Source organism: Sminthopsis crassicaudata, chromosome 3 (assembly GCF_048593235.1).
Source record: "Sminthopsis crassicaudata isolate SCR6 chromosome 3, ASM4859323v1, whole genome shotgun sequence".
In the NCBI taxonomy this organism is placed as follows: domain Eukaryota; kingdom Metazoa; phylum Chordata; class Mammalia; order Dasyuromorphia; family Dasyuridae; genus Sminthopsis; species Sminthopsis crassicaudata.
The window spans coordinates 463,120,135-463,145,447 of NC_133619.1; positions in this window are offsets into that span (position 1 = coordinate 463,120,135).

Consider the following 25,313-nt stretch of genomic DNA (forward strand, 5'->3'; position numbering starts at 1 on the left):
AATGACATTTATTTTTATAAAATAATAATTACTTTATGTTATATATATATATGTATATATATTAATATAAATTATTTTAAACTTCACCAAAACTGCGACCTCATCAATTTTATCAATATCCCTACCAATGCAGGTCCCAAAGTATCCATATCTTCTCAACAAAGGTATATTTTCATGTCCTATAAAGTCTTCTCAGGAGCTCACTCAACTTTATACAGTTCTTCCTTTTGTTGTCTTGAGATTAGATGGATATTGGTGGAGCCTGTATAACCATCAATTATGCCTTGCGCTTTATTTGTAATACACTTGGCTTTTAGATTATACTTTTTGTTCATTTATTGATTGATAACATGTTATTTCCCTTTCCTATCCATTATATGTCTCCCCAATACCCTTCAGACAACCTTAAATCTTCAGAGGCTGTAGTATTCTATGATTCCTAGTTATATGATATTACTGGAAAATATGTGTATTAAACAGACGAACTTTCACTTGAGAAGGCAACTTGATGGCAATAAAAATACTAGATATATTCCTCGAGGCAATATTTTTCTAATTTAATTCTAGGCACAGTGCATTGTCCACACATAGTATCTATCTAAGGCATATGCACTAATGGACTATTTCTATAAGATTTATTTGTAAAATATTGAGTTTTGTTCATATTGTCATTACATTTTACAGGGGAAGTACTTAAATAATTGAAATAGTCTGTACCTTAAAACAAAGGCAAGACCTTTATTGTGGCATCAACAGTGCTATATAAATACAACAGACTGGCATACTGTAATGGATATAATGTAAACCAGCATATGCTGGCCAAAAGAGCATCAGCTTACTCTTGTTCAATCCTAAACCCAGGTCAGGAACTTTCAGAGCTTAGTCCAGAGAATCATCAATAAAACTTTTCCCTGGGTTAGACCAGGGAAAGCACTGAAAGATTACAGATATCCAGTTTTGCCCCAAGGGACTAGATTAATAAAATGGTATCCCAAGAAAAGAAGAACAATTCCAAGCTTTATCTTCCCTACAAAAATCAAGTCAAAACAAAGGAAATTTACTGGATTTGTGAGCAAAAACAAATATTCCAAGAATAAAAGGCTATTATGGTAACAGGGAACCTCAAGAAAGAAATCTAGAAGAAGAGAATGACTACAAAATACCTAAAATTAAAACCACATAGAAAAATATCGATGGGAAAGGGGAATCAACTACAGTTCTATGAAGAGATGAAGACTTTAAAAATCTTGTCATAAGGAAATGAGAACACTTAATAAAATTTTAAAACTTGAAAATAAATGAGAGATATGAAAAATAATTGAAAAGGGAAATGACAGTTTGAATCAAACTGTCATTTGGCTCAAGAAGCATATATCCTTCCTGAGTTCAAATCTGGTCTCAGACACTTAACACTTCCTAGTTATGCAATCCTGGGTAAATCACTTAACCACAATTGCCTCCTGGGGGGGGGGGGGGAGGAAATATATATATAGATATAGATATAGATATAGATATAGAGATATAGATATAGATATAGATATAGATATAGATATAGATATAGATATAGATATAGATATAGATATATATCCTTGCTATATCAAAGAAAAACTCCTGAATGGGGGAGGGGAGATGGAACAAAGATGGCAAAGACACACCCAGCATTTTAATCTCCTCTCACACCCTTACTATTAATTACCAAATTCAGCCTTGAAAATAGTGCTTGCTGGTAAAATTCACAAATATTGGAAGTACAACAACTTACCAGGCAAAAATAATCTGGAAGATCACCAGAAAAAGGTTTGTCCTGATAAGCAGGAGCAGGCCAGCACAGGCAGGAGGTAAAACCAGAGATTAGCATACTGAGTGGACCAGGGCAGGGCGGTCTCTGTGGATGAAAAATTTGTAGGGAGGACTCTACCACAGGTTGGTTGTTCTGCTTTAGTTGCAAAGCAGTAGATCAGCAGAGAAATTAAAGCCAAAGGTAGAGGGTACTCCAAAAAATGCCAGAATCTAACAGAATCTGGCTATACCCACACAGCAATAGGAAGTGACTCAGCACATATTACAGCACAGTACTTTTGCACAGGGCATTCACACTTCTGCACACAAGAAGGGCTCAGTCTGGGGCAGCCTTTAATTTGCAAAAGGGTGGGCTCTACCTGGGGCAGCCACAAATTTGCATAGCAAAAGGGTTCTGCCTGAGGCAATAGAACTTCCACACTGCTGTGCTTCCCAGAGCAGTCACTGATTCAAACACAGCAGGGTTCTGCCTGGGCAGCAACACTTTTGCTGCTCAGCTGCTAACCCCAGGGCAGCCACTGATCCACACAGCTAAACTATTCCCAAGGCAGAGACACTTCTGGTGTGGGGCTATTCCCAGAGCACTTCTCCAGCTTGGCCACTCTTAGCAGCCCGTTTACAGGACAGCTACTGTCCATATATCCATCCCTGCTCTGCAGAAGAAGCTTTCCCTGAAGGCAGACCCTAAGGGTTTTTTTTTTTAAATGAGAAAAAAATCCAAGTGAACTTTATAGATAACTTTTATACAGAAAAAGAACAGGTTTCCAACCCTGAGGAGACAAATAGCAGACAGTCTCTAGACAAAACCCCAAAGGGAGATATCGCCTGGTCCCCATGACATCTGTCCTAGAAGAAATTATAAAAGATCTTAAAGGAGAGCTAGAAGAAAAATGGGGAAAGGAAAGAGAAGCTCTCCAAGAGTACAAAAAAGGCATATACTTTTCTTTAAGAAAAATTTGATAAAGTGGAAAAAGGAAACAACTTCTTGAAATGTAAATTGAAAAAGATAAAGAACTCCCTAGGAAACAGATTTTGTGAATTGGACAAGGTAAAGAACTCCCAGGAAAGTAAGATTTGTGAATTGGAAAAGAGAAAGAACTCCCAGGAAAATAGGATTTGTAAACTGGAAAAAGAAAATAACTCATAAAAAAAAAAAAAATTAGTGAAATGGAAAAAAAATTTCATAGAGCAAAACGACTCACTTAAAAACTCAATTGGACATATATAAAAAGAAATTTAAAAAGCTAATGAAGAAAATAACTCATTGAAAATCAGAACTAAACAGATAGAAATGAATGATTTGTTGAAGCACCAAGAATAAGTCAAGCAAAACCAAAAAAAAAAAATGAAGACAACAGAAAAAAAAAAATAAAATAAAAAATAAAAAGTTAAATATCTACCTGGAAAAAACAACAGACCTGGAAAATAAATCTAGGAGAGATAATCTGGGCATCATTGCACTTCCTGAAAATTATGATGAAAAAAGATCATAGATACTATTTTACAGGAAACCATCAAAGAGAACTGCCCAGAAGTAACAGAATCAGAAGATAAATAGGCATTGAAAAAATTCATTTCTGAAAGACACTAAAATATAACCCCCAAGGAATATTGTGGCTAAAATTCAGAAATATCAGACTAAGGAAAAACTATTACAAGCAGCCATAAATAAATAATAAATAAATAAATAAATAGATAAGTAAATAAATGAATAAATAAATAAGTGAATAAGTTAATTAATTAATTAATTGATAAATAAATAAATAAATGCCGAGGAGCCACAATAAGGATCACTCAGGATCTAGCTGCTTCTATATTAAAGGATCGAAGGGCCTGGAATATGATATTCTGAAAGGCAAAAGAACTTGGGATGCAGCCAAGAATAAACTACCCAGCTAAGCTGAGCATTTTCTTCCAGAGAAGAAGAAGGACATTTAATGAAGCAGGTAAATTCCACTTGTTTCTAATGAAAAAATTAGAGCTAAACAAAAATTTTGACCTCCAACTATAGGAATCAAGAGAAGCAGACAAAATTAAAAAGAACTCTTGAGAACTGTACTTTTGTCATGGACATCCATAAAGATTGCATGTATAATTTGATTTTACTGACATAATATAAAAAAGGGGGAAGTAGAAATGGAAAGTGGATAGTATAAGAAAAAGGGAAAAGGGCAGATATAAAGAGGGGAACTACATCCCACAAAGAGGCAAAGGAAGCCTATCATATCTGAGGGAATGTAGGGAGGGGAAGAACACTATGTGTACCTTACTCTCATCAGATTTGGTTCAAAGAGGAAATAAGTGACATGTTTATTTTACAGAGAAACTTCTCTCACCTCCTTAAAAAGTGGGAGAGGAAAAGGGAAAAGGAAAACAGTAATGAGGGAAAGGTATAAGAAAGGGGAAGGGATTCAAAGGGGGAGGGAAGGACTATAAAGAGGGAGAGCTGTGTGAGAGAAGCAGTGCCCATAAGTTTAATACTGGAGATGAGGGTAACAGGGGAAAGAAAAAAGAAAAATATAATTTACAGATAATAAGATGGCAGGAAATATAGAATTAGTCATTTTAACTGTAAATGTGAATGGGATGAACTCTCCCATAAAGCAGAGGCAGATAGCAGACTGGATAAGAAGCCAGAACTCTACAGTATATTGTTTATGAATGACTTCCTTTGGTGGCAGAATAGGAGACCAGCAGAGAAGTTGGAATCTGGGGTAGTGGATAATCTGAGGGAATGCCAGAGCCTGAGAGAATCTGGCTGCACTTGCCCAGGACTGGAAGTGACCTAGAACAGACCATAACACAATTCTTCGAGGCATTTGGCAGCGAAGGGCTCATGGTGGGGGGGCAGTCACACAGCAGAAAAATATAAGCTATCTACTTGTCAAAATGACAGACCTGGAAAATAGATCTAGGAGAGACAATCTCAGGATTATTGGACTTCCCGAAAATTATGATGAAAAAAAGAGTCTATATACTATTTTACAGGAAATCATCAAAGAGAACTACTCAGAGATAATAGAACCATAAGGTAAAATAGACATTGGAAGAATTCATTGAAAAGTTTCTGAAAAAGACTGTTAAAAAAAAAAAAAAAAAAAAAAAAAAAAAACACGCCATGGAACATTGTGGCCAAATTTCAGAACTACCAGAATAAGGAAAAAATATTACAAGCAGCCAGGAAAAAACAATTCAAATACCAAGGTGCCACAATAAGGGTCGCTCAAGAACTGGCTGCATCTACATTAAAGGATCGAAGGCCTGGAATCTGATATTCTGAAAGGCAAAAGAACTTGGAATGCAGCCAAGAATAAACTACCCAGCTACGCTGAGCATTTTCTTCCAGAGAAGAAGTTGGACATTTAATGAAGCAGGTAAATTCCACTTGTTTCAAATGAAAAAATCAGAGCTAAACAAAAATCAGACCTCCAACTATAGGACTCAAGAGAAGTAGAAAAACTTAAAAAGAACTCTTGAGAACTACACTTCTGTCATGGACATACATAAAGTTTGCATGTATAATTTGACTGGTATAATATTAAAAAGGGGGAAATAGAAATGGATATAAAGAGGGGAACTATATCCCACAAAGAGGGAAAGAAAACCTATCATATCTGAGGGAAGTTAGAGAGGGTGAGGAACATTGTGTGAACCTTATTCCCATCAGAATTGGCTCAAAGAGAAAATAATTAACATTAGTTTAACAGAAAATTATTTCTCACTTCATTAAAAAGAAGGAAGGAAAAGGGAAAAGGAAAAGAGCAAGAAGGAAAGGGAATAAGAAATGAAAAGGGATTTAAAGGGAGGAGGGAAGATATTAAAGAAGGGGGACTGAGTGACACAAGTGGGGCTCATAAGTTTAATACTCTGGAAGGGGTTCGGGGTGGGGTAAGGGAAAAAAGCGTAATCAGGGGATATTACAATGGCAGGAAATACAGAATTAGTAATTTTAAGTGTAAATGTGAATGGGATGAATTCTCCCATTAAGGAGAGATGGATAGAAGACTGGATCAAAAGTCAGAACCCTACAATATGTTGTTTACATGAAACACATTTAAAGTAGGGTAATATATACAGAATAAAGGTAAAAAGGCTGGAGCAGAATCTGTTATGCTTCAATTGATGTCAAAAAAGCAGGGTTAGCCATCCTTATCTCAGATCAAGAAAAAGCAAAAATTGATCTAATGAAAAGGGATAAGGAAGGAAACTATATCTTGCTAAAGGGTAGCATAGACAATGAAGCCATATAAATACTAAATATATATGCACCAAGTGGTATAGCATTTAACTTCCTAAAGGAGAAGTTAAGAGAATTGCAAGAAGAAATAGACAGCAAAACTATAATAATGGGAGATCTTAACCTTGCACTCTCAGAATTGGATAAATCAACCCACAAAACAAATAAGAAAGAAATTAAAAAGGTAAATCTAATGATAGATCTTTGGAGAAAAGTGAATGGTGATAGAAAGGAATATACTTTCTTCTCAGCAGTTCATGGAACCCATACAAAAAGTGACCATATATAAAGACCTCAAAATTAAATGCTGGAAGGCAGAAATAGTAAAGGCTTTCTTTTCAGATCACGATTCAATAAAAACTACATTCACCAAAAAGTTAGGGGTAAATAAATCAAAAAGTAATTGGAAACTAAGTAATCTCATCTTCAATAATGATTGGGTGAAACAGCAAATTATACACACAATTAATAATTTCACTCAAAATAATGACAATGATAAGACATCGTACCAAAATTTGTGGGATTCAGCTAAAGCAGTAATGAGGGGAAATTTTATATCTTTGGAGGCTTAGTTGAAGAAAATATAGTAAGAGAAAAATCAATGAATTGGGCTTGCAACTTAAAAGGCTAGAAAAAGACAAAATTAACAACCCCCAATGAAATACTAAACTTGAAATTCTAAAATTAAAAGGAGAAATTAATAATATTGAAAGTAAAAATACAGGGGCAGCTAGGTGGTGCAGTGGATACAGCACCAGCCTTGAATTCAAGAGGACCTGAGTTCAAATCTGGTCTCAGACCCTTAACACTTCCTAGTTGTGTGACCCTCGGCATGTCACTTAACGCCAGCCTCAGAAAAAGAAAAAAAAAAAAAAAAGTAAAAATACTATTGAACTAATAAATAAAACTAAAAGTTGGTTTTATGAAAAAATCAATGAAATACATAAACCTTTGGTAAATCTGATTAGAAAAAAGAGAGAGGGAAATAAAATTGTTAGTCTTAAAAAAATGAAAACGGGGAACTGTCCACCAATGAGGAGGAAATTAGAGAATAATAAGGAGTTACTTTGCCCAACTTTATGTCAATAAATTTCATAATCTAAGTGAAATGGAGGACTACCTCCAAAAATGTAGGCTTTCCAGATTAATAGAGGAAGAAGTAAATTGCTTAAATATTCCCATTGCAGAAAAAGAAATAGACCAAGCTATTAATCAACTTCCTTAGAAAAAAATCTCCAGAACCAGATGGATTTACAGGTGAATACTACCAAATACTCAAAGAACAATTAGCTCCAATGTTATATAAACTATTTGAAAAAATAAGGAATGAAAGACTCCTACCAAATTCCTTGTATGACACAGACATGGTACTGATACCCAAACCAGGTAGGTTGAAAATAAAGAAAGAAAACTATAGATCAATCTCCCTAATAAATATTGATACTAAAATCTTAAATAAGATATTAGCAAAAAGACTCCAGAAAACCGTCCTCAGGATCAAGTAGGATTTATACCAGGTATGCAGGGCTGGTTCAATATTAAAAAAAAAAAAAACTATCAGTATAATTAGCCACATTAATAATCAAATTAACAAAAATCATATGATCATCTCAATAGATGCAGAAAAAGCATTTAATAAAATCCAACATCCATTCCTATTAAAATCACTTGAGAGTATAAGAATAAATGGACATTTCCTAAAAATAATCAGGAGCATCTATTTAAAACCATTAATAAGCATCATATGTAATGGGGAAAGATTGCAACCATTGCCATTAAGATCAGGGGTGAAACAAGGTTGTCCACTATCACCATTACTATTCAATATTGTATTAGAAATGCTAGCTTTGGCAATTAAGAGTGGACAAAGAGATTAAAGGAATTAGAGTAAGTATTGAGGAAACCAAATTATCACTCTTTGCTGATAATACTATGGTATACATAGAGAACACCAAAGATTCAACTAAAAAGCAATTAAAAATAATCTACACCTTTAGCAAAGTTGCAGGATACAAAATAAATCCACATAAATCATCAGCATTCTCATATGTCACTAATAAAGTCCAACAGTTAGAGTTACAGAGAGAATTTCCATTGAAAGTAACTACTGATAGTATAAAATATTTAGAAATCTATCTGCCAAGGAACAAATCAAAAACTATATGAGCAAAACTACAAGACACTTTCCACACAAATTATGTCCAATCTAACCAATTGGAAAAATATTAAATGCTCTTGGATAGGGCGAGCAAATATAATAAAGATGACAATACTGCCTAAACTAATCTTTTTTTTTTTTAGCGCTACACCAATCAGACTCCCAAAAAAAAACGATTTTAATGAACCTAGAAAAAAATAACAACAAAGTTCATATGGAAAAACAAAAGGTCAAGAATTTCAAGGGAGTTAATGAAAAAAAAAAAAAAAATCAAATGAAGGTGGCCTAGCTGTACCAGATCTAAAATTATTCTATGAAACAGCGGTTACCAAAACCATTTGGTATTGGCTAAGAAATAGACTAGTTAATCAGTGGAATAGGTTAGGTCCAAAGGATAAAATAATCAATAACTCTAACAACCTAGTGTTTGACAAACCCAAGGACCCCAGCCTTTGGGATAAGAACTCAATGTTTGACAAAAATTGTTGGGAAAATTTGAAATTAATATGGCAGAAACTAGGCATTGATCCACACTTAACACCATATACCAAGGTCAGGTCAAAATGGGTTCATGACCTAGGAATAAACAATGAGATTATAAATAAATTAGAGGAACGTAGGATAGTTTACCTCTCAGACCCATGGAAGAGGAATGAAGTTATGTCCAAAGAAGAACTAGAGATCATTATTGATCATAAAGTTGAAAACTTTGTCTATATCAAATTGAAAAATTTGTACAAACAAAAGTAATGCAGATAAAATTAGAAGGGAAACAATAAACTAGGAAAACATTTTTACAATCAAAGGTTCAGATAAAGACCTCATTTCCAAAATATATAGAGAATTGACTCTAATTTATAAAAAAATCAACCCAATCTCCAATTGATAAATGGTCAAAGAATATGAACAGACAATTCTCAGATGAAGAGATTGAAACTATTTCTATTCATATGAAAAAATGCTACAAGTCATTATTAATTAGAGAAATGCAAATAAGACAATTCTTTTTTTTATTATTATATGTTTTTTTATAATATTATCCCTTATATTCATTTTTCCAAATTATCCCCCCCTCCCTCTACTCCCTCCCTCCGATGACAGGCAATCCCATACATTTTACATGTGTTACAATATAGCCTAGATACAATACATGTGTGTAAATACCATTTTCTTGTTGCACAATAATCATTAGATTCCGAAGGTACATGTAACCTGGGCAGACAGATATTAATGCTAACAATTTACATTCACTTCTCAGTGTTTCTTCTCTGGGTGTAGCTACCTCTGTCCATCATTGATCAACTGGAAGTGAGTTGGCTCTTCTTTTTGTTGAAGATTTCCCCTTCCATCAGAATATATCCTCATACAGTGTTGTTCTTGAAGTGTACAGTGATCTTTTGGTTCTGCTCATTTCACTCAGCATCAGTTGATATAAGTCTTTCCAAGCCTCTCTGTATTCCTCCTGCTGGTCATTTCTTACAGAGCAATAATATTCCATAACCTTCATATACCATCATTTACCCAACCATTCTCCAACTGATGGACATCCATTCATCTTCCTACAACAAAAAGAGCTGCCACAAACATTTTGGCACATACAGGTCTCTTTCCGCTCTTTAATATTTCTTTGGGATATAAGCCCAGTAGTAGTACTGCTGGGTCAAAGGGTATGCACAGTTTGATAACTTTTTGGGCATAGTTCCAAATTGCTCTCCAGAATGGCTGGATTCTTTCACAACTCCACCAGCAATGTAGCAGTGTCCCAGTTTTCCCAAATCCCCTCCAACATTCATCATTATTTATTCCTGTCATCTTAGCCAATCTGACAGGTGTATAGTGGTATCTCAGAGTTGTCTTAATTTGCATTTCTCTAATCAGTAGTGATTTGGAAAACTCTTTCATGTGAGTGGATATAGTTTCAATTTCTTCATCTGAGAATTGTCTGTTCATATCCTTTGACCATTTATCAATTGGAGAATGGTTCGGTTTCTTATAAATTAGGGTCAGTTCTCTATATATTTTGGAAATGAGACCTTTGTCAGAACCTTTGCTTTTAAAAATATTTTCCCAATTTGTTACTTCCCTTCTAATCTTGTTTGCATTAGTATTGTTTGTACAGAAACTTTTTAGTTTGATGTAATCAAAATCTTCTATTTTGTGATCAATAATTATCTCTAGTTCTCCTCTGGTCAAAATTCCTTCCTCCTCCACATTCTGAGAGGTAGACTATCCTCTGTTCCTCTAATCTATTTATTATCTCCCTCTTTATGCCTAAATCATGGACCCATTTTGATCTTATCTTGGTATATGGTGTTAAGTGTGGATCCATATCTAATTTCTGCCATATTAATTTCCAGTTTTTCCAACAGTTTTTTCCAAATAATGAATTTTTATCCCTAATGTTGGTATCTTTGGGTTTGTCAAAGATTAGGTTGCTATATATGTATCCTTTTTTGTCCTTTGTATCTAATCTGTTCCACTGATCTACCATTCTATTTCTTAGCCAGTACCAAATGGTTTTGGTGACTGTTGCTATATAATATAGCTTTAGATCAGGTACACTTAGACCACCTTCCTCTGAATTTTTTTTTTCATTAGTTCCCTTGAAATTCTCGACCTTTTATTCTTCCATATGAATTTTGTTGTTATTTTTTCTAGGTCATTGAAATAGTTTCTTGGGAGTCTGATTGGTATAGCACTAAATAAATAGATTAGTTTGGGGAGTATTGTCATCTTTATTATATTCACTCGGCCTATCCAAGAGCACTGAATGTCTTTCCAATTATTTAAATCTGACTTTATTTTTGTGGCAAGTGTTTTGTAATTTTTCTCATATAATTCCTGACTTTTCTTTGGTAGATGGATTCCCAAATACTTTATACTCTCAACATTTGTTTGGAATTGAATTTCTCTTTGTATCTCTTGCTGTTGCATTTTGTTAGTGATATATAAAAATGCTGAGGATTTATGTGGATTTATTTTGTATCCTGCCACTTTGCTGAAATTTTGAATTATTTGTAATAGCTTTTTAGCAGAGTCTTTGGGGTTCTCTAAGTATACCATCATGTCATCTGCAAAGAGTGATAGTTTGATTTCCTCATTTCCTACTCTAATTCCTTGAATCTCTTTCTCGGCTCTTATTGCCGAGGCTAGCGTTTCTAGTGCAAATAAGACAATTCTGAGATACCACTACAGATTTGTCAGGTTGGCTAGAATGACAAAGAAAGGTAATGCAGAATGTTGGAGGGGATGTGGGAAAACTGGGACACTGATACATTGTTGGTGGAATTGTGAATACATCCAAGTCATTCTGGAGAGCAATTTGGAACTATGCTCAAAAAGCTATCAAACTGTGCATACCTTTGACCCAGCAGTTTTGATACTGGGGTTGTATCCCAAAGAGATGTTAAAGAAGGGAAAGGGACCTGTATGTGCAAGAATGTTTGTGGCACCCTCTTTGTTGTGGCCAGAAACTGGAAACTACATGGATGCTCATCAGTTGGAGATTGGCTGAATAAATTGTGGTATATAAATATTATGGAATATTATTGTTCTGTAAGAACTGACCAACAGGATGATTTCAGAAAGGCCTGAAGAGACTTACATGAACTGATGCTGAGTGAAATGAGCAGGACCAGGAGATCGTTGTATACTTCAACAACAATACTGTATGATGATCAATTCTGATGGATGTGGCCATTTTCAACAATTAGATGAATCAAATCAGTTCCAATAGAGCAGTAATGAACTAAACCAGCTACACCCAGCAAAAGAACTCTAGGAGCAGATTATGAACCACTACATAGAATTCCCAATCCCTCTAATTTTTCCGCCTGCATTTTGGAGTTTATTCACAGGCTATTGTATACTATTTCAAAGTCCGATTCTTTTTGTACAGCAAAACAACTGTTTGGACATGTATACATGTATTGTATTTGATTTGTACTCTACTATATTTAACATGTATTGGTCAACCTGCCATCTGGAAGTGGGGGGAGAAGGAGGGGAAAAATTGGAACAAGGGGTCTGGCAACTGTCAATGTTGTGCAATTGCCCGTGCATATATCTGGTAAATAAAAACTATTAAAAAAAAAAAAAAAAAGAAAAAGAAGAAATGTTGACAGCCCTTTAACTATGTTGACAGCCCTTTAATTAGAGCTATATCATACCACTATAATTATATACCAAACTTTTGTCAGTTTCCTTAGTCTCTTATGATTATTAAAATTGATGGTAAGGAAGGCAGAAGGAAAGAGGGAGCATGTCAAGGAGAGGAAATTTGTGTGTGCTTTTGATATAGAATATTATTTGATGACATAACATCTGGTCTATGCTTAGGAGTATATTAGCAAAAATAAATTACCTAAATAAAGGAATACAGAATCTTACACTTTAAGCAGGCAGAAAGGTACATAGCACACCAATTCTGGCCCACAGCTTACAAAATGACAATTTCCTACATGAATACAATGGTTTCTATTTGAAAGAAAACACCAATGATCTCTTTGATTAGCATTAGATTTTGTACAATCTGATTTTACCAGTGTCAAAAGAATAATTCTAACATTCGAGTGAAAGGAAAGAACTTTTAAAGGAGTTATTCTGAATTATATTCTCATTTCTAAGTGATTGCATATATAATGTAAATGAGAGTTATTTTTTTCCCTACTATGCATTGCTTATCGGGGAACTTCTTGCTCTTTATTTTTCCTCATCCTATCCCACCCCATTAATTGTGTTTAAGTCTGGTTAAGGGAGTAAGTGATTTTAATCTTGAGTTATATTTTTACTACATAGAAAAAATGATACCTGTACTAAGCTGAGAGAATTTTAAATGCAGTACGCCTCTATATTGTGATCAAGAGATAAGAGTATCTTTCTGGGTTGTTTTAGTCAGTTTAAGATGGGTTTAACTCCCCAGTATGCTTCATGCAATGCTTAAAAGAGCAAAGCATATTCAATTCTGAAATATGATATTAATGCTATGGTCCTGAATGATTTAGCAATTCCCTGTTCCTTAAAGAAATGCCATACTTCCCAGCTTAACATTCAAGGCCTGTAATTTATTAGTAAGTCTTATGGTTGAGAGTTGGGTAGGGAGGATCAGTCATTTCAACCAGGAATGACCATTTGTGGGCATATATAGAACAGGTTCATATTCTGAAGAGTCTGGATCAAGTAAATAAGTCATATACTTTTTTATACTATGGCTCAAAATATGCCCCAGTTCCCATCCACAGAAATGTAGCTTAGTTCAGGCTAATGTCATTGTGGAAAGAATTAACAGAATTCGTTCTAGAAAGGTACTTTATGTACAAAGCAAAATATATCAGCGTCAAAGTAGTTACATTTTTTTTAATCCTACCAGAAAAGGAAAGCTTAAAATATATGACTCATGCACAGATATGGACAAATATTTAAAACGTAATATAGTAACATCATTCTTTTGTGCTCTCCTGGGAGGAAAAGATCCCCAGGCAAGTAATATTGCTGCTAACAAATTCTTTATTATAATCTTTGGATTGTGAAACATAGAATTTTAGGTCTTCTGGCAATATAATTCACAACTTTAACTTTTGCAACATCTTTTGTTTTGAACTGACTTCCTGGTAGTTGCTATTTTTGCTGAACTGACATGGAGATCACCTCTGGGAAACCAGCAACCAGAGTTTAAGAACTTTGAGTTTTTTGAACTCACAAGATTATTGCCAACACCAGAAACCTTGATTGTTTTACATCAATATTCAATAAAGTAATTGGCCTATCATTTTCTTTCTCTGCTTTTCCTCTTCCGGGGTTAGATATCAAAACTATATTTGGTTTATATGAAGAATTTTGTAGAACTCCTTCTTTACCTATTTTTGTTTTTTCAAACATTTTATAATTATTGGCACTAATTGTTCCTTAAATGTTTGATAGAAGTCACTAGTGAATTCTTCTGGACATGGAGATTTTTTTTTTTTAAGGAACTTACTGATGCTTTGCTTAATATTTTTTGTAAGATAGGGTTATTTATTTAATTATTCTATTTTCTCTTCTATTTATATGGGCAATTTATATTTTAGTGAATATTTATCAATTTTACCTAGATTCATTTAGATTATATTTTGCTGGCATATAACTGGGCAAGTTAATTTCTGTTAGTTTATGTAATTATATTTCCATTGGTGGTTTTATTCATTCTTTTATTTTTGAAATTGGTAGTTTGGTTTTCTTTAAAAAAAAAATAGCCAGTGATTTATCTATCTCATAAATTATCTTCTTTAAAAAAATTAGCCAGTGATTTATCTTTCATAAAAACTTCTCCTGGTTTGATCTACTATAATATTTCTTTTAATTTTATTTTATTATTTTCTTTTATTTTCACACTTACCATATTGGTGTTAGAGTGCTGGAACTCTATCTTTCCAGAAATCAGCAGGAGTCAGGATCACTAAATGTCTTTATTCTAGATCTTTACCATCACCTCCAACGCCAGGTCACGAGTACAAGTGAGCGTGAGTACCACCACCCAAGTTTCTCTTACTCCTCCCACACAAGTCGCTTCCCTCTCTTTGTCTCACCAATCAAGTCAGCACAGAACAGCTGGGGAGGGTCAACATTAAACAAGTTAATAGGGAACCATCCAATTGGCAATTAGTCTCACGTGCTTCATTATCCAAGTGCATTGCTCAATTCTAGCCCTTTACATCTCCCGCTTTCTTTTGTTTTAGACCACAGGAAGTCGTGCCATCCCTGACTTTTCAGGGAGATGAGAACCCCAAAAAGGAGGTGATCACGCCCCCCCTGACTTCTCAGGAGGGGAGATGAAAGCACTAAAAAGGAGATAATCACGCCCTCCCTGACATCTCAGGAAGGGAGAGGAAAAGCACCAAAGAGAAGTGGGGATTTGCTAGCGGGTTTCTGGATTGAAGGGCCTTATTAGAGACAAGTATGCACAAACCCATCAGCATGGGAGTTATTACACAAGCACATAGCAATAACGCAGAGGCTATTAGTGGTGACTCTCCCCACAGTCAGTGCAGACTCGATGTGGTGTAACAAACAGGAATTGTACATGCAAGTAGTGATATAACAAACAACATAAATCAACATGGTATTGTAAGAGATTTCCAGAAGTCCTAGAAGGAGGGTATGTAAACACCAGACACACATACCCCTTCTTCAGCAACCAAGAGATAGTCCAAAACCAATCTATTGTCCATTGCTTCACTGTTAGGGAATCCAATGATCCCCACAAGTTTTTGAAATCCCACATCAGTCTTTTTATATGTTAGGGAATCCAATGATCCCCACAAGTTTTTGAAGTGCAGCAACAGTCTTATGATGCCTCAGAGAATCCAATGATTCCTGAGGATTTTCAAGTCCTACAATAGTCTTATGATGCCTCAGAGAATCCAATGATTCCTGAGGACTTTCAGTCCTACAATAGTCTTATGATGTCTCAGAGAATCCAATGATTCCTGAGACTTTCAAGTCCAACAGTTTTTGATGTCCATGGGTCAAATGCCATAACTGCCAGGTTCTTTCAGTGGTGGGCACAGTCAGGGCCTTCTCCTTCGTTTCAAGGGTCTGCTCTGTCTCTCTCCGATGGACAAGGCGAATACGGCTCGTTGGCACCCATCTGATTCCTTCTCCATCTGTAGAGATACAAGCAAACCCTCTCCCCCAAGCAGTTAACCTATCTGGTCCCTTCCATTCACCACTTTCTGGGTCTCTCCACATCACTTGGCGATTATCTAAAGACAGTGGAGCTGCTCGCACTGGACACTGCCCTTCCGGTGAGTTATAAAACCTGTCTGCTGGAGCCAGTGCATCTTTGTCAAAAATTTAAAAATTAATGGTATAGAGAACTAAATTTAGAAGTTCTCTAGGGTTACCCATGGCTCCCCCTTTCTTTTGTTTTTGGAGGAGTGTCTTAATATCTCTGTTTCTTCTCTCTACTATTGTCTGCCCTTGAGGATTAAAGGGTATGCCCGTGGTATGTAAAATCTTATACTGTGCACAAAAGTGTGTAAAATGTTTAGATGTATATGTAGGTCCATTGTCTGTTTTTATTGCTTGTGGCACACCCATAATTGCAAATGCTTGTATAAGGAATTCAGTTACCACTTGGGCTGTCTCTTTTGCTGCTGGCATTGCAAATGTGAATCCTGAAAAGGTGTCTACTACTACATGGATAAAAGTAGACGACCAAAAGATTTATAATGGGGCACATCCATTTGCCAAATTTCATTAGGTCTCAAACCACGAGGGTTCTTCCCTGGAGGGAGTGTAGGAGCATGGAAAGGAAGGCAAGTAGTACAGGCTTTTACTATGTTTCTAGCTTCTTCTCTTGTTATTCCAAACTGCAAACGTAAAGCTCGGGCAGCCTGATGATATTTAGAATGAGACTCTTGTGCTTCTTGAAATAAAGGAGTACTGGCCAGCATGGTTAGAAGGCTATCTGCCTTTGAATTACCATCAAAAATAGGACCTGGAAGTCCACTATGGGAGTGGACATGCAAAATATAAATCTTACCTGGATGCTTTCTCACTTGCTCTTGAAGCTCTTTAAAGAGCTGATATATATTGGAGGCTACAAATTTTATTTGGGCTGTGGCAATTCTTTGTACCACACCTACTGAATAGGCTGAATCAGATATTATATTTATGTCTCCCGGATAATAAGCAAGAGCTAGAATGATTGCATACAATTCATTCTGCTGAGTGGACTGAAAAGGAGTTCTGATTACTTTCTTTATAGTTAAGTCACGAGAATACACAGCGCAAATATTATGTTTGGATGCATCTGTAAAGATAGTTGGTCCTTTAAGAGGAACTTTAGAAACCTTTTCTTCAAGAATCCATTGCCAATTATGTAGCAGTCTGGTTATCTTTAATGGAGACCCATGTGCAAAATTTGGAGCCATGGTTAATAAAATTTGCCACTCTGGGATGGTTTTGCAGCACACATTAACTTGTGCATTAGTATAAAAGGTATATATCTTGTCAGGTCTTGTCCCAGATAATTGTACTGCTCGTTTAATGGCCTTTAATAAAATTCTAGCCACAAGCACTGGGTAAGGAATAAGGCTTTGTTCTGGTTGTGCTGGGAGGTTCACCCACTCTATCACACTGTCTCCTTCATGAAGGACTGCTGTGGGGGCCTCTTGTGTAGCAAAAACTGATATTTCCAAGGGTTTTTGAGTGACTCTTTCAACCACATTGGATAAAGTCAGTTCAACTTGTCTCAAAGCCTCTTGAGCTTCTTTTGTAAGCTGGTGTGGTGAATTTAAAGCACTGTCTCCCCTTAAAATGTCATATAATGGTTGCAATTGACAGGTAGTCAAGCCTAGCACGGGACGCATCCATTGGATATCTCCTATCAATTTCTGGAAGTCATTTAAGGTGTTTAGCTTCTCTGCTCTTAAGGAGAGTTTTTGTATTGTAAGCACCTTAGGATATACTTCATATCCTAAATATTGAAAAGGAGCATGTCTTTGAATCTTTTCTGAAGCTATGTGCAATTTATAATTCCTTAGTGTTTCTATGGTTTTTTGTAGACATGCTTCTAACATTTGTTCCTCAGGTGCACATCCCAATATATCATCCATGTAATGTAATAACATTACTTTTGGAAATGTTTTTCTTACTGGACTAAGAGCAGCAGCAACATACATTTGACACATAGTAGGGCTGTTTTTCATTCCCTGTGGCAAAACTGTCCATTCATATCTTTTATAAGGCTCAGCTAAGTTAACGCTGGGCACTGAAAAGGCAAATCTTTTCATATCCTCCTTATCTAGAGGGATAGAATAGAAACAATCCTTAATGTCTATAACCCACAGAGGCCATTCTCTAGGCAACTGAGTAGGAGATGGAAGTCCAGGTTGAAGAGTTCCCATAGTTTCCATCTGTTCATTTACCTTTCTTAAATCAGTCAACATCCTCCATTTTCCAGATTTCTTTTTTACAACAAATACTGGGGAATTCCAAGGACTTAGAGAAGGTTGTAAGTGTCCTTGGTCAAGTTGTTCCTGTACTATATCTAGTAAGGCCTGAATTTTATTGTTATCTAAGGGCCACTGTTCTATCCACACTGGTGTATCAGTTTTCCACTGGATAGGAACAGGTGAAAGTGTTGCAGGCCTTCAACAGCAGCCCTGCCTAAAAAACCGAAGTACTCATTTTTAACCCTAATTCTTGTAAAATGTCTCTTCCCCACAGATTGACGGGGATTTTTTCAACTATAAACGGAGTAAAAACTCCTGTTTCACCTTCAAATACCCATCTTAAAGGGGTAGCACTAACTTCAGCTGCTATTGATCCTCCTACCCCAGACATGTAGGTGTCTGCCTTTTTCTTTGGCCAGTGACTGGGCCAGTTGGCACCTCTAATGACTGTGCGATCTGCACCTGTGTCCACCAGTCCTTCTAATGGTATGCCATTTATATAGATGGTGAGCATAGGTCGGTCAGCTGTCACAGCTGCTGTCTAGTATATTCCTGGGTTTTTCTGCTTGGAGTCCGAACATGGGTGACTGTCACCAGGTTGCTTATTAGGAGTCTGTATCAATAAACCTGATGCTACTACTTCCCCTGGTTGATAAGTCACACATTGTCTCCCTGTGTTAGTGACTGGGATATTATCTACACATTCCCCAGTTTCCCACATCAGTGTATGAATGAACACTGTCTTGTAAGTACTCTCAGGAGATGAAATGGTCAAGCCTACTGTGCCTGGAGGCAAGGGATCCATAGGCTGGAGAGGAACAGATTTCACCTCTCCAGGGGGTATCTCAATTGTCCCAGCAGCATACAACTCTATTCTCCCTAATTGTAGTCCCTTTCTCCCATCATGTTGCTTCCTGGCTGACTGATTGTGTAATCCCTTTCTCCCCTCAGATGGCTTCCTGGCTGATTGGTCATGTCTGGGTATTGGACTTGGAGGCACCCTCTGGGTGTGGCATCGGCTGCCATCATGCCCCAAGTGTTTTTTGCCTGGGGCCCTGGAGCTGGGCCCCTCATCCCGTTTCCCTGAATCAGTCTACACTCTGATGCCCAATGGAGTCCTCTGTTGCATTTTGGACATGGGGTTTTGGGTCTTGTTCTCCCAGCCTGTCTTCTTACTCTGTCTCTATGCCAACATTGAGCTTTCAAATGGCCTACTTTACCACATTGAAAGCATTGATGAGTCTCTCTGGAAACCCCTTGCCAAAAGGGATCCTGTCTCCCCATGTTGGGATCTTGGGAAGTCTGCATCATAGCCTGGCTATTAAAGGTATTTGTGCCCATTGTGGCACAGCGTCTTATGATCTCCTCTAAAGGAGCATCCTTACATAGTCCTAGTATAATCCTTCTACAAACCTCATTGGCATTGTCTCTAGCAAGTTGCCTCACCAAAGTGTCTGTTACTTCATTTTCACCATTAGCCTGTATGACAGCTGTCTGCAAACGTGCCACAAAATCAGCAAAAGGTTCATTTGGTCCCTGTACAATTTTTGTGTAGGTCTCACCCTTGTAGTTTTTACTGGGGAGAGAAGCCCATGCTTTGATAGCAGCAGCAAAAATTTGCTCAAATGCTGTTATGGAGTAATTAATCTGTACCGAAGCGTCTGCATAAGAACCTACACCTATTAGTAGGTCATAGGTGATGGAAGTATTAGCTGCACTTTGACTATTTTGTTGGGCTTGAATTCTACAGAGCTCAGTAAATTCAGAAAACCACAACAAATTTTGTCCAGGTTCATTTGGTATTGGCTATGAAATAGACCGGTAGATCAGTGGAACAGATTAGATACAAAGGACAAAAAAGGGTACATCTATAGCAATCTAATCTTTGACAAACCCAAAGATTCCAACATTAGGGATAAAAATTCATTATTCGGAAAAAACTGTTGGGAAAACTGGAAATTAGTATGGCAGAAATTAGATATGGATCCACACTTAACACCATATACCAAGATAAGATCAAAATGGGTCCATGATTTAGGCATAAAGAGGGAGATAATAAATAGATTAGAGGAACAGAGGATAATCTACCTCTCAGACTTGTGCAGGAGGAAGGAATTTATGACCAGAGGAGAACTAGATATCATTATTGATCACAAAATAGAAGATTTTGATTACATCAAACTAAAAAGTTTCTGTACAAATAATACTAATGCAAACAAGATTAGAAGGGAAGTAACAAATTGGGAAAATATTTTTAAAAACAAAGGTTCTGACAAAGGTCTCATTTCCAAAATATATAGAGAACTGACCATAATTTATAAGAAACCGAACCATTCTCCAATTGATAAATGGTCAAAGGATATGAACAGACAATTCTCAGAGGAAGAAATTGAAACTATATCCACTCACATGAAAGAGTGTTCCAAATCACTACTGATCAGAGAAATGCAAATTAAGACCACTCTGAGATACCACTACACACCTGTCAGATTGGCTAAGATGACAGGAACAAATAATGACAAATGTTGGAGGGGATGTGGGGAAATTGGGACACTAATACATTGCTGGTGGAGTTGTGAAAGAATCCAGCCATTCTGGAGAGCAATCTGGAATTATGCCCAAAAAGTTATCAAACTGTGCATACCCTTTGACCCAGCAGCGCTACTACTGGGATTATATCCCAAAGAAATACTAAAGAGCGGAAAGAGACATATATGTGCCAAAATGTTTGTGGCAGCTCTTTTTGTTGTAGCTAGAAACTGGAAGATGAATGGATGTCCCTCAGTTGGAGAATGGTTGGGTAAATTGTGGTATATGAAGATTATGGAATATTATTGCTCGGTAAGAAATGACCAGCAGGAGGAATATAGAGAGGCCTGGAGAGACTTAAATCAACTGATGCTGAGTGAAATGAGCAGAACCAGAAGATCACTGTACACTTCAACAACAATACTGTATGGGGATGTATTCTGATGGAAGTGGAAATCTTCAACATAAAGAAGATCCAACTCACTTCCAGTTGATCAATGATGGACAGGGGTAGCTGCACCCAGAGAAGAAACACTGGGAGGGGAATGTAAATTGTTAGCACTAATATCTGTCTGCCCAGGTTGCATGTACCTTCGGATTCTAATGTTTATTGTGCAACAAGAAAATGATATTCGCACACATGTATTGTACCTAGACATATTGTAACACATGTAAAATGTATGGTATTGCCTGTCGTCTGGGGGAGGGAATATAGGGAGGGGGGGTAAATTGGAAAAATGAATACAAGGGATAATATTATAAAATATATATATATATATATATATATATATATATATATATATATATATATATATATATATATATATATATATATAATTAAAAAAAAAAAAAATTTTTGTCCAGGTTCTAAGCACACTTTTGCAATGACTTTCCAGTCACTAGGGGTTAAGGTTTCATAAGCCAAATTGTGTATTAACATCTTAACATAATCTGATATAGCCCCAAAGACAGTGCAAGTATTTTTCAGGTTTTTAAGGACATCCATATTAAAAGGAGCATATCTTCTACTCTCTTGACCTGCAGAATTATACTGTTGAATCACGGGAAAAATTTGAAGTTTGAAATCATTATCTACTTCTTTTCCATTTCATTTCAAGTCCCACTAGCTTCCATTTATCTATACATAGTTTTTCTTCATTTAAGAACCAAGGGGACGTGTGAATCAATGAGTGTAAGAGATTATTCATTTGTGGGATGGGAACAAGTAAACTTTTCTCATCAATTATCTTAATTATATCCTCTATAGCACTGCTAGATGAGGCAGGGGCTGGGGTTGGAGCAGGGTCAGCTGAGGCCCAGGATTTACCTAACATCTGCCCCATCTCAGTTACTAGAGATTGCTGATTTAGTCCTTAACAAGGTAAGTTCCTTATTTCTATTAGAATACTCACCTAATCTCCTGGTCACAGGAGGACTTCGGTGGAAGTAGGGTGCCAGTCACACATTGGATGCCAAATGCTGGAACTCTATCTTTCCAGAAATCAGCAGGAGTCAGGATCACTAAATGTCTTTATTCTAGATCTTTACCATCACCTCCAACCACCACCCAAGTTTCTCTTACTCCTCCCACACAAGTCACTTCCCTCTCTTTGTCTCACCAATCAAGTCAGCACAGAACAGCTGGGGAGGGTCAACATTAAACAAGTTAATAGGGAACCGTCCAATTGGCAATTAGTCTCACGTGCTTCATTATCCAAGTGCATTGCTCAGTTCTAGCCCTTTACATTAGAGCTTAACTGGAGATTTTAAAATTTGTTCTTTAGCTAGTTATTTTTAAAATTACATTACTAATTCATCAATTTGTTCTTTCTCTATTTTACTGATGCATAAATTTCTCCAAAATATTGCTTTGGCTTCTTTATCCTACAAATTGCATCATGTTGTTTCATTGTTGCATTTTTCTTTAAATAAATTATTGATTATTACTATGATTGTTCTTTGACAATTCATTTTCTAGGATGAATTTTCTTGGATTCATTTTCTAGGATTAGATTGTTTAGTTTCCAATTGATTTGTAATGTGTTTATATAGCTCTTGGCTTAATGCATTTTTGTTGCATTGTGGCCTGAACAAGATGTAAACAATACATTTGCCTTTGTCAATTTTTATGCAGGTACAATATAAATCTGAGAAGTAATATGAATGTAATGGAATGCTATTATTCTACAAGAAATGAGACTAGGCAGATATCAGAAAAGCCTGAAAAAACTTATGTGTTGAATGTGTGAGCAGAACCAGTACAACATTGTATACTATAGCAGCAAGATTGTGTAATGATAAACTATAATAGACTTATCTCCTAGTAATACAGTGATTACAAGATGGAAAATACCATCTGCTTCCAGAGAGAACTCTGGAGGCTGAATACTATGAAAGCATACCATTTTCACCATTAAAAACAAACAAACAAAAAAATTATCTTCAAATATAATGGACCAGAATTCTGGAGAAATGTACGTGAAACAATGATTCTTACAAGATGTTAACTCAATGGAATTGATAAAACAATGGTTATCTTATTTAACATGTGAATTCTCTAGTTCAGTATGATAGATTCAATCTTACAACAAATAATGGTTCCCTAGTGATATAATAATTGGTTTATACTCAATATATTGTAATGATGTAATTATAATAGAGCATATATACTGGAACAAACTCAGCCAGAGTCAGACTCGGAGAAGACAGAAGACTGGAGGCTTGAGCTCAAGTTCTTGGACTCAAAGAGACATTCCACCTTCATCAGCCTAGTGGTGGCTGGCCTGATCTCCTGCTTCCCCCACTAAAACCAAGGTTCATCTGAAGGGCCTCCAGATAGCTAGCCAAGCCCCAGAGAAGGAGACAAACTGTGAAGGAGACAATAAAGACTTTTGGACTTTATCTATGGCTATTCTAGTAGTAATTACTCAGCTGAAATGAAGACTGGTCCAAAGATCTCCAGAAAGCTAATCAGAACATTACATTCATGATTTTTTCCTTTTGCTCCAACTGGTCTTTCACAACATGACTAACAGAAATGTGTTTAAAGTGATTGTACATTTATTGTATCTGTTGTCTCTCAATTTTAATCCTTCTCTGGGAGGAGATCTCTTTTCTGTAAAATCTTTTCTCTGTGAGCAGGTTTCTTGGGAGCTCTGAATTTCCTCCAGCTCTTGTCCTTCCCCAATCCAGACTCCTCCTCCAGGCCGCCGTCCCAACTCTGGCCCAGAGTATATTAACTCTGTGCTCAAATTTATCTTCTTTTATCCTCCCAGAAAATGGGCGTGTGAGAACTCAAGGGCTTGTGGGAAAATTGCTTCAACCAATGAACTTGCTCCTTTTAAAGGTTGTGTAAACTCCTTTTCATATGTAAACTTTTCCTCAGAAGTTCAAAGGGGTAAACTCCCCTTAAAGGCCAGATCCAAAGGTGTGAACTAAAGAATTGTTAAGTACCGACTTAGCACTTAGTAAGAACCTAACAATTTATAACCTATATTAGATTGTGTACTTTCTTGAACAGGGAGGGACTTAAGGAAAGGAAAAAAAAAAAGTGGAAATCAAAATCTTACCAAAAAATGTTGAAAATTATTATTAAGTGTAATTAGAACAGTAAAATGCTATTGAAATTTAAAAAATAATAAAATTATATTTATCTCCTTTGCTACTCTTATTTGTTTTATGGCCAGATTTATTTAATTTTGAAAAAGAAAAGTTAGGATCTTACATTGGTATTTTTTATTGTATCTTTATTCATGTAAATCCTTTAACTTTTCCTTTAATAATTTGGATGCTATTGTATTGATATTTATTTATTGACCATGATTCCTTTTAGGAAGATGTAGTTTTCTTAACTTATCAACACTTTTGCTTTGTCTGAGATAATTATTTCAACCCTCCCCTTTTTTTTTTTTAGCTTTAATTGAAGTTTAAGAGCTTTTCCTCATCTTTTACTTGGATTCATTCTATCTATTGATTTTTTTTTTTTTTTTTGTTTAATGGAGGACTTCATGCCCATTCACATTGACAGGTATGATTAGTATCTGTGTATTTCCCTCCATCCAGTTCTCTATTTATCCTGTCTGTCCTCTAATGTCTGTTTTATGCCTTTGAGTATTGTATTTTTTTATATCTTCCCTCCCTTTACCAGCCCTCCTCTCTCTCATTCCTTTCTGTTCTTACTTCCTCATTAAACAAGATAGATTTCTGTTACCAATTGTACAGGCATTTATATATTTTTCCTTTTAAATTCAACTTAGATGTGAATGAGGTATAAACATTTATCCCCCTCAATAATAAGATATACAATATTAGTAATTTTAACCGTAAATGTGAATGGGATGAACTCTGCCATAAAGTAGAGGCAGATAACAGACTGGATCAAAAGTCAGAACCCCACAATATGTTGTTTATAGGAAACACATTTAAAGCAGGGAGATATATACAGAATAAAGATAAAAGGCTGTGGCTGAATCTATTATGCTTCAGGTGAAGTGAAAAAAAATCAGGGGTGGTCAGCCTTATCTCAGATCAAGCAAAAGCAAAAATTGATCTAAGGAAAAGAGATAAGGAATGAAACTATATCTTGCTAAAGGGTAGCTTAGACAGTGAAACAATATCAATACTAAACATATATTCACCAAGTGGTATAGCATCT